Below are 17,530 nucleotides of genomic sequence, written 5' to 3'. Positions count from 1 at the left end.
ATTAAGAGGCCCTGTCACAAAGATCTAAGCACAGCAGTGTAGGATTCTTCTGCCCTGTCTCTGGGGAAGGGCCATCAATGAACAGACATAGGCATGGACAAGCCTCCTTTCTGGAAACAATGTAAGCAAGAAACCATGAAACTTGTCTTTAATGTATTGGGGGGGGGTATTAAAATCAGCCAATCTAAAGTTCCTTATTCAACAAACTATCTTTCAAAACAGAAGACAAAGCAAAACTGTTTTTCAAATAAAAATAGAAGAAATACATCACCAGAAAACTCATATTACAAGGAGCATTTGAGAGAAGTCCTGCAGACAGGACAATGACATCAGACAGAGAATTGGATTTCCTCCAGAAATGAGAGCTAGGAACAGCACTTCGATGAGGAACTAGAAAGATGGTTTCATTTTTTAAATCTCACATAAAGAGATTTGCTTAAAGCAAAAGCAATAACCATATGTTGTTGGGTTTAGAGGTAAAAACCTAAGACAACACTATTACAAAGACCTGGGGGAGAGAGATGGGAGCACACTCTTGGAAGATTCTTGCAAAATACATGGGTAATATAATATAATTTGGTACATTAAAGATGGATACTGTAACCCTAAAGCAAGACAAAAATAATATGATGAAGAGTGACCTTCAGTGAAGCAACAGATAAGATGGGGTCATAAAATACAATCAGCAGCAAATATGGCATAAAAGGAGGGCAGAGAAACAAAGAACAGGGTACACACAGGAAATAAATGCCAGGATGAAAGATTTCAACACAACTACATCAGTAGTCATGGGCAGTGAGCATGCTCAGATTATCGGGTTGGACTTTTAAAAAGCAGCCCTTGGTTATATGCTACCTATTAAATATGCAATGTCAGTATAAAGACATGTGTGCACTAAGACACGTATAATTACCCATTATCAGATAGCTGAGTCAATCTGATAATGAGGCAAGGAAGGGCAAGTTGTCCTAACAATTACCCATAAATGCTTCAGAAGAGTGGTGTCAATACAGGGCGGCTGGCACAGGAGCAGGCAGATGGAGAATGTAGGGAAGGGGATGGCTAGAGAAACCCACCCTGACCCTGGAGCCCAGATTTAGGGAAGGATGGCTCAGATAAAGTCAGTGGAACACAGTTTAGCTTAGATCAGAGCCATCTCTGCCCCTGTCCAACTGACTTATGAAATCAACCAATCACAGAGCAGGACAGCAGAATCCAGGCCCTAGGGCCCAGGACCAGGGAAAGAAACACAGCCTGTGTTTGGGACCTGGGCCAGAGAAATGAACCAAGGAAACATGCCCTGACTTTGAAACCAGTACCAAAGAAACACTCCTGGCCCCTAGAATCAGAGTCAGTGACTAAAATGTGCCATGGCCTTAGGGGTAGTGTCAAAAAGCTAAGTAAGGCCAGTGTGAGAAACACAGTTTAGCTCAGATCAGAGCCATCTCTGCCCCTGTCCAACTGACTTATGAAATCAACCAATCACAGAGCAGGACAGCAGAATCCAGGCCCTAGGGCCCAGGACCAGGGAAAGAAACACAGCCTGTGTTTGGGACCTGAGCCAGAGAAATGAACACTTTATCCCCAAACCCAGAACCCAGGAAATATGCCCTGACTCTGAAACTAGTACCAAAATAACACTCTTGGCTCCTAGAATCAGAGTCAGTGAAAGAAATGTGCCCTGGCCTTAGAGGTAGTGTCAAAAAGCCAAGAAAGGCCAGTGAAAGAAACACAGTTTGCCACTTAAATCAGGGCCATCTCTGCCCCTTGCTCACAAAACTGGCCAATTCCTGGGCAGAAAATAAACTAACCAATCACAGTTGACTCCGCCCCCTAGACATCCTACATAAACCGCCCTGCCCAGTCAGTTGTGAGCTGTTCTCTCCACCCTGGTAGAGGATGCTACTCTCCTGGACTCCTCCGTCCCAAATAAACTTCTTTCTCAAAAGAGTATTAGGTGAAGACCTTCATTGAGAGCTGAACAGAAGAACCTTGCTAAGACATCCCATAGTGGACTGAGCAAGAGAGAGCTGGTAACACTGAGCTGGAGATTGTTGCTCTCCAGGAGAGGAGGGTTGCTGTGTCCTGCAGGGAGACCATCCCCCATCACACCAGGTATAGCCTGACTTTCCCGAAGAGTCAGGATATCCTTCCTTGCTGAAGCAGTTCCAGGCCTGACTCTCCCAAGAAATCAGAAAAATTTCCTTTTCAAGGTTGGGCTGTTTCTTTGCAGTCTAGTAAACCAGATTTCAGGATCCTAAAAGCACAATGCTATTGATGTAGCTTAAAACACTCACTAAAGAACACCATGGATTTTTCTTTAAAGACTCATAAATTATGGGTGTATACCAGACATATCAGAGCAGTACTGCAGAGGAGCAAAGCAAAGAGAAGGGCCCCTCAGAGATGAGGGAAACAAAGCAGTTCAGAGGTCATGTGAGCTGCTGTTGACAGTATGTGGGTGCCTGAGGAACATCTGCCCTCATGTTGACCTGTGGAGGAAGGCTATGATGATCAGAAGCTCATGCGTAGAAGGAAGAAAATCCAAGGTCAGCATGTGGAAGCAACTTTGAAGGGGAACCAACTGGCTTTCTCTTCTCTATGGATGTCTCCTGCTTGCCCCAGAGGCAAAGTGAAAGTGGAAATGAGGTTCCTGTGACTGGAGTCTTTCAAAATGGCAACTTATTAATACTTCCTCTCGAGGGAGCAAAAGTCCAGTCTAGGCTGAACCCAACATCTGTCTACGGTTCGAAGCACTCCGAGTAAGGAAAGGAGACGTCGTAGGACCAAGCAACACTTTATGAGGAAGTGGGACTGCCTCTGGCTAGGGATTCCCACCAAGAAGCAAGATGGAGAGACTGCAGAAGCTCTTCTATACCCCATTGTCTGTAGATGCAGATTCCTCTCCATCTTGCCTCCACTGACCTTCCCACCCCCTTCCCAGTACCAGAAGCTCTGCTTCCTCCAAGCTGACGCACTCAGTGTTCCAGCCATTGGCAAGTTTCCTCTCTCCTGCCGAGAAGCATCTCCCAAAACTTCTTTAGAGGCCTGCTCAGTGCCCTCCCACCTCCTGAGACCTTTTCAAACTCTCCGGTTCTTCATGAATACTTCTTATGACCTGCCAGAGCACACGGCCACAGCCTTCGTCACTTCGTGTTTTCATTGTTACGGGCATGCTATTGTCTTCCAGATCCTGTTGTTTCTATTGAGAAGTCAGCTCTGAGTTAATGGCTTAATTTGTAAATTTTTATTTGTTATTATTATTGTGTGTGTGCACATATGTGCCTTGGAGCATTGTAGAGGTCAGAGAACAGCATTGAGGCGCCGGTTCTTGCCTTCCACTGTGGGGTGCAGATCGCATGTTTGTGGACTAAGTGCTTTTGTCTTCTGAGACACCTTGCTGGCCTATGTTAAAATAAAATCTTTTTATGTGCATTGTGTGTAGTGTGTGCTCACAGTGTGTGTTCAGGTGCATGCATGTGTACATGTGTGCATGTGTGGAGGCTTGAGGCCGATGTATGTAGTTTTCTCTTTCCATCTTATTCACCGAGGCAAGGTCTCCCAACTGAACCCTGAGCTCACTAATATAGTTCCAGGGATCCCCTACCTCCTCCTGCTGCCAGTTTCTGGGATTCCAGGGGGCTGCCACACCCCACCCAGCATCTACATAGAGTTCTAATGTTTCTCTAACTTTAAGTCAACCATAAACTCTTGAAATGGGGCTTCTGCCTCACCTGCTTTCTCACCTCAGATTCCTTCCCATAGTTCCTTTGTGCTGTGCTGAGATTGAGAGTCTCTTCTGACCCACCAGATGCTCATTAATTTTTTCCTCAAATGTCTACTCTTCCATATTCACAGTCATCGTATTCGTCTTTGATTTTATTCGAATAATCTCATCTTTCATTCTTCAAAGATCACAACAAGCAATTATTTTAGAGTCAGCTTTTTCCGCTGGATTCCTGCTGGTTTTAGGCGCTGTGAAAGAGCTGAGGAAGTAATTTGCTTCCCTCATCCCAAGGTCAATGGTTGTGTTGCTCATGTCCAGGTCCCCGAGAACCATTGTTTTCTATGTTTTGTCTGTCTTCCCTGCCTCGTGGCGGTGGGGGCGGAGGTGGGGGGGCTGCTTCCTATGGGAGGGTAAACATAGTCTCTTTTTTACCTTGGTTAAGAGCAAAGGTCTTCTTTTCTTTTGTAATATAACTTATGTGGGCCGGAGAGATGGCTCAATCAGAAAAATGTGTGTCACACAAGCATGAGGACCTGAGTTTGATCCCCGGAACCTGTTTGAAAAGAAAGTCAGGTAGAGTGGGTCACTTACAATCTCAGGCTGCTCACTAGTGAGTGCCTGGTAAAAGTGAAAGACCCTATCTTAAAAACAAAAACAACCAAGCAGGTTGGGCTTAGTGATGTATGTCTTTAGTCCTAGCATCCCAGCACTCAGGAGGCAGAGGCAGGCAGATCTCTGTGAGTTCGAGGCCAGCCTGGTCTACAGAGCAAGTTCCAGGACAGCCAGGACTACTCGGTGAGACCTTGTCTCAAAACAAAAACAAAACCAAATAACAAAGAATCAACAAGGTAAACTGAACCAGAGAAACAATAGCCAATGTCTTCTGATTTCCAAGGGCATGAGCGCGTGCGCGCGCACGCACGCGCGCGCGCGCACACACACACACACACACACACACACACACACACACACACACTTTGTGTATTTTAGCTTGAAGAGTTATATTTATTGTGTTCTAATGTTAGTTAACTCAAATGCTCATTTCCACTTTCTTGAGACATGGGCATTTCATTATATTTTAACTAATACAGCCTGAAAGTCTCCTTAGTAGATTCTATTGTACAAGATGTGCCCATTTTTTTCTGAGTTCCCTTTCTTTGCCTGTAATCAGCAAGTGCTGGCCAGACTTCAGAGACTCTTTCCCAGGAGCTGGGGACAACTTCTGCTGCTGTCCTTAGTCTTCAGATATTGTCACCATAGCTGGCTTCCCCTATAGCAGGTATGGTCCCATCGGCCATGTCCACCCACAGTCACCAGCTGTCCACAGAAGCCCTGGGCTCTGTACAAACTTTGGGGATCTGGAAGGTTTTGACATATGTTTTAAAACCCAGCCTCATTATCTTTTGGGTGTTTGTGGATTTCTAAAATCAGTCTGTGTTTGCCCAAAGCTGTTTCTCCATGTTTCTCCTCTTTCTCTATTCCCATCCCCTGGTCAGCAGTGCTTCTGTGAGCTCTGTGAGCTCCAGCTTTCTTCCTGCCCAGCCAGACTCTCTGGGGTGTCAACTCTGCCCCATGGGCACTATGGTATGCATATGACCAGTGTCATCAATGGTATCGTTTGAGGTAGACACTTGTGTGAGTCCCTGCCCACAGGCCAACTCACTGTCACATCGGCGTTGACATGCTGCAGTCAAGAAGCTGCTAAGCCAGAGCCGACTTTCCGTCCTGCTCAAACCTCACCCATCAGAGACACGCCTTCCTGCGGCTATTGCTCCATTTCTCCCTGCCCTTTCTCACAGACTTCTTCAGGAACAGTCTGTGCTTGCTCCCTTCACAACCTCACACCTGGCCCCATGTTGATCTAGCTTCGGCAGGGCACTCGCAGCCTCCCAGCCTGTCTCTCAGCCCGTCAAGTCTCATCTTGCTTGTAGATGTAGAACCACCCTCTCCTCTTCCCCAACCTTCTCCATTCTCCATCTGACCTCTCCCTGCTCGGGTGTTAGTCTGTGGGGCTTTGTCCTGACCCCTTGCAGAAGAACCCACAGCTCCAGTGGCTTGGATGACTACAGTCTGATGGAGTATACATCAAAGAATGAGACAACTCTGTAATCAAGGGATCCTGTATTAAGCCCCGAGAGGATTTCTGTGGCAGAGAATCAAGCCAGCTGAACAAGAATGGCATGAGGACACACCTGTCGCTCCTGGGCGTGGCATCTGAATGCTGACAAGTCAGTAGAGGCTTGGGTATCCGGAATATGCATGGCAGGTTCCCACGGTAAGAATAGTAGACATCTGGTATTTCATGCAAATGCAGTGTAATCCATCAAATCGGGGAGCTGGATGAGAGCCCACTGTCTCAAAAAGCAGAGACCATTCAGATGTATCTGTTGCCACTGGCTTTACATGCATGTCTGTGGACAATAGGCTGCCCTCCTTCTTCAGCTGCTGGTTTAAACAGTCTCAGCCTGGGAATCCTCCTTCCTGCCAAGACTCCACACTCCTTCCCAGCTACATTTGAAGTCACCTTACCAAGGAATTTTTCCACAGTCCCATGTGTGAGCATCCGAGGACTCCCCATCATTCTCCTGTGACTCTAGTGACTCACAGACAAGCCCTCCCCTACTCTGTAGGCTTCTGGAAGGCAGGTCTGGTCCCTCACAGCAGCCATGAAAGCACTTCACACTGACCACTGAGCGAGTGCCTCTGACAGACAAGCCTGGAGATTCCTGAGGAAGGGGGGGGGGGCGCTTGCAGACAGATGGCAAGACTTGGGGCAGCTCACCCACCAGAGAGGCCTGGTGTGACAACCTGGCAGCCACTGAACTAGGCAAACCATTTCCTGAGTGAAGAGAAGAGCCGGGGGAGCCGGGTCCAGGCTGTCCCTGTCCCGTCCTGCACCACATTCTACTAACAGACTGGAGGCATCAGTGATGTGAAGACAAGGAGAAGGGGGTGGTCCATTTATACAGGTCAAGTAAAGGCCCAAGCCAACTCAAAGTGTGGGGAGGAGGCATCTCAGGCTTAACATTCTGATCGTTCCAGCCATCTAGGTCCCTTTCACGTCTGTTTCCCCTTCCTTCTGCTAGAGCTTCTGGAAACTTCTGTGGCCACAACTCCTTCCTGTGCCCGAGTCTGCTCCCCACCTTATTCCACAGCAACGTTTGCACCTGCCCTCTGAATGCCAGTACACCAGCCGCTTTCCCTACAACCCCTTCTCAGCCAGGCTCAGTTCTTTTCTAGATCGATGGTTATAGGCTATGGCTGGGTCACAGCCAGTTTTTAGAAGCATCCTTTGTTTTGTTTGTTGCAATGCTGGGAACCAAACCCAGGGCCTCATGGGCCTTGTGCATATGAGGCAAGCACTCTACCACTGAGCTAAATCCCTGGCCCTGGCAGCATCTTTTATATTGTAAAGACACTCTCTTTCTCTCTTTTTTTCTTTCTCCCTTCCTGCTTATAAAAAACAAGTCCTCTGTGGAGCCCAGGCTGGCCTTGAACCGTGATTCTCTATTTTAGGATGTAGCGCTAGCTATCAATCAGCCCAAACTGAGCCAAGTGTCTCTCCCATTGGAAACGCTGCCAGGCTTGGGTCTGTGCCCAGAGAGGTTTGCTGCTTCCTGCTTGCTGCCTTTTAAAGCGGGAAGGCCGTCGAAGGCCAGGAGACAGAACTGTCAGAGGATGAAGTGGCTCTCTGGTCAGAACTTGGCATCAGTGAGGGGCCAGCCTTTCCATCAGGCCCCAAAAACTTACCCATCCTCAGGCTGCGCAAGATTTTGCTACAAAGTAAAAATGAGTGTTATGAGTATGGAGCAGGAAGCTTGTAGCAGCCGGCAGGCTGTCATCAGATCCTGTCAATAACCAGAAATCCGAAAGTGAGCAGGTGATAAAGACACCTATGGTATGGCTGTCTCCCCAGATGGCAGGCTCTATACAACCCATGAACAGAAAAGGAGCCACTTGCTCTTTCAGCAGGGAGGGATTAAGGCCAAGGTGTTGCAATGATGGGCTCCCCCGAGGAAGATCCAAGGTAGAGACTCCCAAGAGACCAGAAGCCAGAGCCAGCTTGGGGCCAGAGCCCTGGTCCCCTTGTTGCCCCTGTGTGGCCTGGGGCGTCTGGGACTGGTGCTGAGGAGGAGCCGTGGCTATTTGCCAAACTGCTGGCAGCGCCCAGCCCAACCCTCTCCGGTATGGGCAGCTGTACAACACAAAGCCCTCAGGGAAGAGGCCTGTGAGAACCTCCGGCTCAGAGGTCCCTGGAACAGAGCCAAGGACAGTGTGACCCTTCTCCTCGGTCTCCCCCCTCTTCTTTCCCCAGGTTATACAGATTGCAATCTGTAAACCGACAAATTTGATAAAGACCACAAGGAGACCCAGGAGAACATACTTTCCCCCTGAGAAATCTCATCTGAGTTTCACCAATGAGGAAATAGTGATAATTGTGGTGACAGCCACGTTTGCAGCGAGTGTGAGACTTGACGGCACCATGGGTTTCTCAGGACAGTCTGGAGGGCTGACACCAGCATTTCACGGGAAAGGAAACAGGTTCACTTGCCTTGGGTGGCCTTGGCAGAAAGGGGCAGCCCCAGGGGAAACCACAGCCTATGTGATGCCAGCTCCCTTGCACCATGACTCTGCCCTGCAGACAACCTTAATGGGAGTAATCTTCTAGATGCATGTTGGGGGTCTGAAACATAGGGCTACATGGCTACACTTCCTGTTGCTTTGTGGTATCAGATTGACATACAAGAATGGAGCATGAGGAGCAGGCAACGTAAAAAATGATGGAGGCAAAAAACTGTCCACTGTGTCCACTGGGTCCAGGAGGGCTTCCTGGGTACCAATGGCCAGACCACTTTGGGGTCCTCTGATCAGCTGACAAATGAGAGACTAAGGCAGGAAGAACAGCAATCCTGGAGCAGGAGATAAAAGAAGGCCCAGAGGGCAATGGTGGCTCATGCTTTAATCCCAGAAATTTGAGAGGCAGAGGCAGGAGGATTTTTGTGAGTTTGAGGCCAGCCTGGAATACAAAGTGAGCTGAGTCCTAGAACAGCCAGGGCTACATAGTGAGACCCTGTCTTAAAATAGCATAACAAAACAAAAAAGGTTTAGAGAGCAAAGAGGCTTCAGGGAAGAAATAACCAAGACTAGAAGAGGCGTTTGCTAGGAGAGTTTGCAGGACCTGGACTAGGAAGTCTGGCTTAATATTTGAGACATACACACACACACACACACACACACAGAGAGAGAGAGAGAGAGAGACAGAGAGAGAGAGAGACAGAGAGAGAGACAGAGAGAGAGACAGAGAGACAGAGAGACAGAGACAGACACAGACACAGACACAGAGACACAGAGCGAGGGAGAGAGTGATCACAGGGGAAGGCCTGAGAAACAAACAGATGCCTAAGTAGGAATTTTCCTGAGCACAGAAAATAACCACTGTGTGGAGAGGAGGGCAGAGCACAGCCTGCAGGAGGCCATGAGCTAGGGGAGGGTGGAGGGAGGACGGGCAGGGAGGGGCATGTGAAGATCACAGAGTGTAAGGGAACAGAGCAGACATGTGGGTGAAAAGAATGTTCTCTTCTGTGTTAGGTGAATTGGGAAGGGGTGTTGAAGGACTTGAGAGAGACCTCAGAGTCTGCCCAGTGTTGGAGGCAGTCTTGGCGAAGAAACCTCATTGCTTTCATCAGCTGCCCACAAGGCTAGCGAGTGATTGCCCAGATTCCCACCGCCACCCTGGGTCTCTCAACACTCCCCAAATTGGCTTTCTCCTGTGCATCTAACTCATCTTCCATGCCTCATCCAAACACACTGCTGATGTGCTACGCAGTACACATCCCTCTTTAGCTCACTGTCCCTCTTCCGGTACTGTTAACCCATTGCTATTGAGACATGTCCTCCAAGTGTGTCTTTTACAAATCTTTATTCTGGTGTCTTGTGTATGCTAGGCAATGCTCTACCACTGAGCTATACCCCAGGCCCATTGCATCCATCTTCTGTCTGATTACTGTAGACAGTGCTTTGAACTGTCTTATTCATCTGGGTACCCTTTGTATAGTCACTGTTTACATAGGGGTGGGGAGAGGTGAGCCCTTTCCATATCCATCCTAGGGGTGACAACCAATGCTCCTCCGTGAGATGGCTTAGACTATTTATTTGATGCTGTTGTGGTCTGAGTATGAAATGTTCTCTGTAGACGCAAGTGTTTGACCCCTTGCTCCTCAGCTGGTAGCTCTCTTTAAGAAGGTCATTTTCAGGAGGCAGATCCTTGCTGGAGAAAGTGGGTATAGAAGCAGGCACTGGATTTTCATAACCTGTTCACGCTCTCTTCTTCCTGTGTGTAGACGCAATGTGGCCAGCCAGCCTTCTGCTCTAACATGTCTTGACTTCCCTGCCGTGATGGACTGTATCCCTCTGGAGCTTAAGCCAAAGTAAGCTCCTGAGTTTCTTTTGTTAGGGTGTTTTTATCACCACAAGAAGAAAATGGCTGCAGTTAACAAGAGCAGAGAATGATACATTTTGTTTGATCAAAGTTTTGTTTGTTTTTTGGGGGGGCGGGGTTGAGACAGACTTTCTCTGTGTAGCTTTGCGCCTTTCCTGGAACTCGCTTTAGAGACCAGGCTGGCCTCGAACTCACAGAGATCCGCCTGGCTCTGCCTCCCGAGTGCTGGGATTAAAGGCGTGCGCCACCACCACCCGGCGATCAAAGTTTTACATGACCCAAAAGCCCTCAGAAATGAAGACCCAGGACAGGGAGAACTATTTTATTAATAATATTTTTAAGTGTGTGTGTGTGTGTGTGTGTGTGTGTGTGTGTGTGTGTGTGTGTGTAGTATGTGACTACATTAGCGTGACACAACATTTCTGGGTTTGGGTTGAGACAGGGTCTCTCTTAACCCAGAACTTGCCAAGTTGCCGAGGCTGGCCTTGATGCTCCTCACGCTACCTTCCAAGTGCTGGATTCCAGACGGCAGCACCAGGGCGGGCTGGCTGGAGCTAGTGGGACAGAGCATGGAAAAGCCCCTGTTAAAAGTCTTCCTGGCCTCTCTGTGTAGCGTTACTTCTGCTCCGGCTTACGCCAGGAGCTTCTGGAATAACGGTTCAAGGGGGAAGGAAGGGATGGCCTGTCCAGATTTCATGGCTTGCATTTGAGTAAAGGGCTTCCAGTGCCTGCTGCTCACCTTGGGAACAGGAACCCTGGTTTCAAGGATGCAGTAAATAGGAGGGCAGAGAGTCAGGGAAACTGCTTCTGAGAGCTTCCAAACCCCTTCAGTTCCAAGGGCCTCACACGCTCGGTTCCCTGCCTTGAGTGCCTTTTGTCCCTCTTCCCTTTAGTACAAAAGTGAAGTGATGCATTTTAAACTTGAAAAAAAAAAAAGGATGCTGGGAACAAGAAGAAAATGTCTAGGGAAAAAAAGGTCTAGGAACGTGGGACTGATGAGATCTAAGACAGACCCAGTTACCGGAATCGGAAGAATGGGTACGCTAAAATTCAAAGGAGAAGGGGAACAATGAAGAGGAGGAGCAACCACCCAAACAGAGCGGACCACTGTGACCTCGTGAGGATGACATTTCCAGTCAGCAGGTGGAAGGAGGCAATGGTTCAACACTGGTGTCAGGACTGGCCTTTAGAACAGCATGGTGGCTACGGTCAGTGGTGAGCGCTTGCCTGGCACGCAGGAAGCTCTGGGTCTGGTCTCCAGCACCACAATAAATAAATAGATAAATACATAAACAAAATTGAAAAAGAGACGGGCGGTGGCGGCACACGCCTTTAATCCCAGCACTCGGGAGGTAGAGCCAGGCTGATCTCTGTGAGTTCGAGGCCAGCCTGGTCCACAAAGCAAGATCCAGGACAGGTGCAAAGCTACACAGAGAAACCCTGTCTCAAAAAAAAAGAAAGAAAGAAAGAAAGAAAGAAGAAAGAAAGAAAAAAAGAAAAAGAAAAGATAGAAAAGATACAAGGAATTATAAAATGCAGAAAAAATTTCAACTATGTTTTAATTATGTATAGTGGGAAAGTATTTCCAGGGACCCCAAATAAGCTAGAAACTATAAAGAAAAAGACATAGAGACACGAAGACTAAATAATATCAACCTTTAATTTCATAAGAAATAATACTGAAAAGTGGAGGGGAGGGCTGGAGAAGTGGCTCAGTGGCTAAGAGCGCTTGTTTATCGTACAGAGGACCCATGCTTGATTCCCAGCACCCACATGGTGGTTCACAACCACTATAATTGCAGTTCCAGAGGATCTGATGCCCTTTTCTAGCCTCCACAGGCACCAAGCACACATGTGATGCACAGATATACATGCAGGCAAAAACACTCACACATAAAATAAAAGGAATAAACCCAATTTAAATTTTTTTCTAAAAAATTAAAAAGTGCATTGGAGAGATGGCTCAGAGGTTAAGAGCATTGCTTGCTCTTCCAAAGGTCCCGAGTTCAATTCCCAGCACCCACATGGTGGCTCACAGCCATCTGTAATGAGATCTGGTGCCCTCCTCTGGCCTGCAGAGATATGTGCAGACAGAACACTGTATACATAATAAATAAGTAAATCTTCTTTTAAAAAATTAAAAAATAAAAGTAACAGTTTTAGAAGCCAGCTTCTCCTCAGCTGCCTTGCTCTGCTGAGGAGATAACAATTTGGCCACAGTTTAAAAAAAAAAAAAAAAGTTAAAAAAAATCACAAATTTCAAAATACAAATAAAGACTCTCAAGATATTTGACAAATGCTGGTTCATGTGTGCAGCAATGTCATTAAAATTACTATAACCCACTGGGTGGTGGTGAACTCCTTTAATCCTAGCACTTGGGAGGCAGAGGCAATTGGATCCCTGAGTTCAAGGCCAGTCTGGTCTACAGAGTGAGTTCCAGGACAGCCAGGGCTACACAGAGAAACCCTGTGTTGAAAAACAAGAATAAAAAAAACAAAATAAAAAAGCACTTTATAATGCAGAGCTAGTAAACCGCTCCTAAAAAGAGACTCAACACCCCAGAGATCCCCCTGCCTCCAGCCCTTACCACTATATAGGCCTGCAGCCCTACATAACTTTTTATAGATGTGTTGGGGACCAAATCCAGTTCCTCATGCTTGTATGGCAAGCAGTCTGCCAACTGAGCCATCTCCCGAGGCCCACCATCAATTTTTATAGTCAGACTGAAGGCTAATATACCAAGAATGCTCATGACGACACAGCCTATAAAGGTTAATCATTAATTGATTTGTGATCCTACATCTGGGTGTCGAACTAAACAAACAGAAATGGGATTTGGAACAGATGTGAGCTCCCATCTCCACCGCAGAAATGGTCTCGAAAGCAATCTGAACGTGGAGTAACAGATGAAGAGATGAAGGGAATGAAGTATATTTGCACCCCAGATGGAAATCCTGCCATGTGCTAAACGTTCACGAACCTTAAGTCATCATATAAACTAAAATAAGCCAGTCACAGGGTCAGATGCTGTGTGACTCCACATCAGTGAGGTAAGGTTAAACTCTTAGACAGCACAGTGGTGGCCACCAGAGCTGAGGCGGCTTAAAAAAATGCTTTTGAGGTTGGGTGGGCCTCCAATATCTGTTGTCTTTTTAGTTCACCGAAATCAGTTTTTGTTTTTTGTTTTTGTTTTTTGGTTTTTGTTTTTGGTTTTTTCGAGACAGGGTTTCTCTGTGTAGCTTTGCTCCTTTCCTGGAACTCACTTGGTAGCCCAGGCTGGCCTTGAACTCACAGAGATCTGCCTGGCTCTGCCTCCAGAGTGCTGGGATTAAAGGCGTGTGCCACCACCTCTCGGCCCCCCGAAATCAGTTTTATCAGTGTATATTAATTACACATACGAAAGGTGCCATTGTAACATTTCATCCACACATACAATGCCCTTTGGTCATTGTGCCCTTCCACAACCCTTTCCTGTCCCACCATCCTCTCCCCTTCCCGATAGCCTCCCATGTACTTCCCTGTCTCCGCCCAAACCTCCAGAAACTCCACATATGAGAGAAAACATATTTGCTTTTTCTGTCTGGCTTATTGTGCTTAACATGATGATCTGTTGTCTTTTTAGTTCACCGATCATGATGATCCCTAGATCAATCCTTTTTCCTGCAGCCAACACAGTTTATTCACCGCAGGGCACTGCTCTTTTCCCCTTTGTCCCCAAAAGGTCTGCTCTATTCAAACCATGGTACAAAGTCCTCCATACTTACTCCTTCAACTGGAGCTCAGCAAGCCGGAGCCAGAGCTGGCATTAGACAGTGGCGGTCTACACATCGTTACAACCATGGGCTCGGCGTTTATTTCCGTAACTGGATGAGTGTGAAAACAGCCGCGATTAAACATGTGCGTGCAGATATCTCTGTTGTAGTCTACCTTTGAATCCTTTGGGTAAATACTTAGAAGAGGTTAGCTAGATCATGTGATATTTGGGAATAGCATTTTTCTGAGCCCTAACATTAAGACAACATGCTCACAACGGTCTGTGGTGACACATGCATTTAATCCCAGCCCTCGGGAGGCAGAGGCAAGGGGATCCCTGTAAGTTCTAGGCCAGTCTGGTCTATAGAGTGAGTTCCAGGCTAGCCAGGCATACATAGTGAGACCCTGTCGCAAAAACAAAACGAATTCAACCATTTGTTAAGGCCCCCAAAATGGAAGGAGGCGGTAGAGTGCAGCTTAGGAAATGCAGTTGAAAACTTTCATTCTGCTTCTGCCCTCTAGTGGACAAAAGGGCAAATGCGCCGTTCGTCTGGGAAGATAAGGATTGTTTTCTCCCGGTTCCTGCCCTGTCCTTTAACTGCGGGGATGATAGGTACGTACTTACTACGGTTCTACAAACGTTCTCCACAAGTTACCCGTGTCAGTTTCACTCCTGACATCGCTGCTCTGCGTTTTCAGAACAAGTTCCACCCCTGCATTCTTTCAGCCTATCAGCTCTTCTTCACAACTCGTATTTCCACTTTAAAGGACCCCCAGAGGACACCCCACCCCCACCCCCACCCCGGTCCACCGGATAATCCCAGGTATCCTTGTCTTCAAGTCAGTGTACTAGCAAGCGCCGTCCTGTCTTCGAGCTTAGAGCGGCACACCCAGAGGTGCACCACACTTCCCATCTTCACGGGTTTGAATTTCATCTTTCAGTTTGTCTCCACAGAACCGGTACAACCTGAAACTGCCTTCTCGTAAGAAATAAGAGGTGGAGGTGGGGCTGGGGTGGTGGGGGGATGGAACGTTTCCTTTGGTCAAAAGTAAAAGTCTTCCCCACAGAGCTCTCTGGGTTTTTTCAATGTGTTCTCGTTAGTATGATCAAGTCTCTTTGCCAGCCCTGGCTGCTAGTGTGGTTTAAAAGTGCAAATGTTAGCCGGGTGGTGGTGGTGCTGCTGCACCCCGTAATCCCAGCACTTGGGAGGCAGAGGCGGGTGGATCTCGGCTTCTCATTGGTCTTTTCCCTCACCAAAATAGGTCCACTTCGATATTCATGGCAAAGACAATTTTTGTTTTGTTTCGTTTTCTTTTTTCAGACAGGGTTTCTCTGTGTAATGGTCCTGGCTGTCTTGGAACTCTCTTTGTAGACCAGGCTGGCCTCAGACTCAGAAATCCACCTGTCTCGGTCTCCTGAGTGCTGGGATTAAAAGTGTGTGCCACCACTGCCTGGCAAAGACAAATTTTTATAACTCAAGAAAAAAACAAGAATGAAGAAATTTCTCAAAAAACCTCCTCCCCTTCTTTTTTAATGAAAAAAAAAAAACTTTCTATAATAAAAAGTCTTGGCTTTAAAGATTATCTATGCTCTTGGGTTAAAAAATAATATGGAAAAGCCCTGGATCTTCCTGTCTTCTGAAACAGTACCCCAGTCACGGACTTTAGTTGTAGAAAGGGTGTGGCGCCAGTGTTAGAAGTCCTGGCCTCTTGGGACAGTGTCCACTCTCTGCTCTGAGAACGTAGATCTGCTTGGGGAGACCGCTCAGTCAGTAAACTACTTGCCACAAAAGCATGAGGCCCTAACTTTGACCTTCACTTCAAAACCAGACATAGCAGTGGGTGCTGTAATCCCAGCCCTGGGAGGGATGTGGAGCTGGGCAGGCCCCTGGGGCTTGCTAACCAGCTGCTCTAGCTTACCTGTGAAGTTCTAGACCCTGAGGTACTGTCTCAAAACACAGGAGAGCTGATACAGTGCCTGAGGAACAATGCCTCAGCACCCAACCTCTGGTTTCTACACTTGTGCGCGCGCGCGCACAGACACACACACACACACACACACACACACACACACACACACTCCAGTTCTGGGAAAAGGGACCAGGAATGTGTGTCCCAGTCAATGAGGGTCTTCAGTAAGGGGTTTGTAGTGTTGAATAAGAATGGCCCCCATATGCCAGGTGATGCCTTTAATCCCAACACTTGGGAGGCAGAGGCAGGTAGATCTCTGTAAACTCAAGGTCAGCCTGGGCTACGGAGTGAGTTCCAGGATAGGCTCCAAAGCTACACAGAGAAACCCTGTCTCAAAAAACAAACAAACAAACAAACAAACAAACAACAACAACAAAACCCCAAAACCTCATAGACTCATATATTTGAATGCTAAGGGAGTGACATTATTTGGAAAGATTAGGAGATATGGCCTTGTTGGAGGAAGTGTGTCACTGGGAGTGGGCTTTCAAAGGCCCACTGTCTCTTCCTGCTGCCTGTGGATTCAGATGTGGAACTCTCAGCTACTTCTCCAGCACCATGTCTGCCTGCATGCTGCCATGCTCCCTACCATGATGATAATGGAACCTCTGAAACCAGCCCCAATTAAATATTTTCCTTTATAAGAGTTGCCGTGGTCATGGTGTCTCTTCACAGCAATAGAAACCCCGACTAAGGCAGGGCTCTAGCTCATTCTAGCCAGTGCCAAGCGATAGACATCTTGGGACAACTGGCACAGGAACCTTAAGACCCGGGGTAAGAGAAAGTACCTAGCGTAAGAAGTATGAGGTATGAGCTGGGACGTCCTGCTGCCAATGCTGATTGGCCCTTGTCACATACACACTGTCCAAGTTCAAGGAGGCAATAAGAAGTACCGTGCCCTAAGATGTGGAGAACTTTTCCTGGGTCCCTGAGCGTTGTACTCACAAAACAAGGATCACTGATGTTGTCTACAATGCATCCAATAATGAGCTGGTCATCACCAAGACCTGGTACAAATCCCACTATGCACTGTTCCTGGGCCTCAAGAAGGGGATCAAGCTGACTTCTGAGGAGGAAGAGATTTTAAACAAAAAACAATCAAGGAAAATTCAAAAGTAAGATGGGAGTAAACAGATGGCCAAAATTGGCAGTCTTCTGGAGGAGCAGCTGTGGCGGGCAAGCGTCTTGCCTGCATTGCCTCAAGGCCAGGCCAGTGTGGCAGAGCAGATGGCTGTGTGCTAGAAGGCAAAGAGCTGGAGTTCTATCTGAGGAAGGTCAAAGCCTGAGAAGGCAAATAAACCATCATTCATAGCTCATGTAATAAAAGTGTTTATTGTTCTACCAAAAAAAAAAAAAAAAGAAAGGAAGGAAGGAAGGAAGGAAGGAAGGGAGAGAGAGAGAGAGAGAGAGAGAGAGAGAGAGAGAGAGAGAGAAAGAAAGAAAGAAAGAAAGAAAGAAAGAAAGAAAGAAAGAAAGAAAAGAAGGAAAAGACAGGGCTATAGTCAGAATGGCCCTGGTGAAGCCCTTTTCAGGCTCCTGGGACACCCCACAATCCTGAGCAAACTTTGCCCCCAAACCCTTCACCCTGCAGAGTTCTGGAAAGGAGGTCAGCCCTTGCCCAGTGGCCACGGCCCCTTCT

At 47.4% G+C, this 17,530-nt stretch overlaps 1 pseudogene; it reads left to right on the top strand.

Annotated features, from left to right (window-relative positions):
* The first annotated feature begins 7,728 nt into the window (after nucleotides 1-7,728).
* On the top strand, nucleotides 7,729-17,189 carry LOC118594947 (annotated as a pseudogene).
* The last annotated feature ends 341 nt before the right edge of the window (nucleotides 17,190-17,530 follow it).

Source organism: Onychomys torridus, chromosome 13 (genome assembly GCF_903995425.1).
Source record: "Onychomys torridus chromosome 13, mOncTor1.1, whole genome shotgun sequence".
Classification (NCBI taxonomy): Eukaryota; Metazoa; Chordata; class Mammalia; order Rodentia; family Cricetidae; genus Onychomys; species Onychomys torridus.
This window is presented reverse-complemented; position numbering and strand designations above follow the sequence as displayed.